The 1,750-nt window shown below is 34.6% G+C and overlaps 1 protein-coding gene across 1 annotated transcript in view; it reads left to right on the forward strand.

Moving 5' to 3' along the window:
• The window catches only part of Atr (ATR serine/threonine kinase), a 146,029-nt gene that overhangs the window by 19,361 nt on the left and 124,918 nt on the right, over positions 1 to 1,750 (forward strand). The window lies entirely within an intron of this gene.

Here is a 1,750-nt window from a genome sequence, read left to right on the forward strand (position 1 = left end):
TAATAATAAAAAAAAACACTGGCATTTTAAGAGTGATAATCTCAAAGCCCACAAAATACCCAAATTTTTCCTTAAACTGCTAAGCAGACAAACATAACTCTAATAGTTTTGTAGAGGAAAACTCAAATAAATTGGGTAATTCATACTTAAGATGTGAAACTCATGTTTTTTTTTCTGTCTAAATGGGAGACCCCAATATAGAAAATCTATCCTTTTCTAATTTGTGGCCTAACTTTAATAAAACTTTAACGAGTCAAGTTTCCTGAGCAGTCCATAGATAAATGGGTAAAGGCATACACAGCCAGCACTTTTGCTGCCTTCACTGTGAATGCTAACCAAAAATTGGAGTCCTGCATTTTAAGCTCACACTTTTGGGGATATATTCTCTATCAGTCCTTCAAGGACAGACTTTCAGATTGCTTGATTCTAATAACCTCATGCTATCTATGAACAGAACTAATTACTCTTTACAAAGGGGTATGTGAAATTTTTTTATCAATAAGTGAGATTTTAGAGCTTTATGGATGAAAATGTTTGCAATTTGACTTTTATTACCCCATCACGGTATGCAGGGTGTGTAGACAGAAGCTTCAGATCCACTAACTATATGAAAAGATAAACATGTGATAATTCATGTGATTCAAAATGGGCACAAACAAAAGACTTCCTTTCAAGAAGTTTCAGACCTATGAAAAGGACAACAATACTAATAAAAAAATTGTATTTACTTAGAAGCATTCAGAATGTCAACAAAACAGTTGCAGCCTTTTTTTTTTTTTTTTTGCAATTACAGTGTGGGATTCAGTTAACAGAACAACAATTATTTCGTATAAGCTGCATCAGAGACAGCTGAAGATGAAAACCTACCGTCCCCATATATAATTAATTTGGGCTGTGCACCAACAAGAACCTGCTTTAAATTTCCATGCCAATTTACGACCCCCATACTGTACCAGGCAAGGTTAGTGGCTATTGAAAAATACCACCAGGACAAGGCTATCTAAAGACACATTCGGCAGGGACAAAGCCATACATTTGTACACACAAGATGGACAAGGCAGTGATCCTGAGAAACATCAGCAGGTTTTTGAAACTAGCAGTTAATTGGTAGTATTCTCACTCTGACTAATTATATATGCTAATACCTGTGAACCAAGCAACTGCACTGAAGATAGCAGTGTGTAATAGAAGGGTCACGCTTGGAATGTCTGTCATTCTGGTCTTCTAAATACATCTTGTCATGACATACCAATTAATACCATACTGTCTCACAAGTAAAAGATTTTTCTTTTTTTTTTTAAATAGGTAATAAATTTTTAAAAAAACACACAAAAAAATGTCACAGGACTGTCCTGCTACAATGCTGTATATGGTTATATTTCTAAATTTGTGTGTAAAAATAAGTGCTTATTTCTATTTTTTAAATTAATTTTTTCTTCATATTCTGTAAGGACTTAAATTTCAACACATCAGTACTTGATGGAAAATACCTATTCCATGTTATGCCTAAGATGTTTGATGTTCAGACAGGGTAAACCGAATTGTGTATGTTGCAGGATAATAATAAGCTTCTCTTCTGGAGGGTTAACAACCTAAGTTTGCAGATAAAAAAAATTAGAGAAAAGGAAAGGCTTCAAGGTCAGCCAACATTTTGGCCCTAACCTCTCAAGGTCAGTAAAGACTGAGCACATAGGAGAACCCGTACTGTAACATCATGTAACTCAGTTGTGCCCCAAATTTTCTGATCAAG

This window comes from Octodon degus, unplaced genomic scaffold (genome assembly GCF_000260255.1).
Source record: "Octodon degus isolate 3935 unplaced genomic scaffold, OctDeg1.0 scaffold00028, whole genome shotgun sequence".
Classification (NCBI taxonomy): Eukaryota; Metazoa; Chordata; class Mammalia; order Rodentia; family Octodontidae; genus Octodon; species Octodon degus.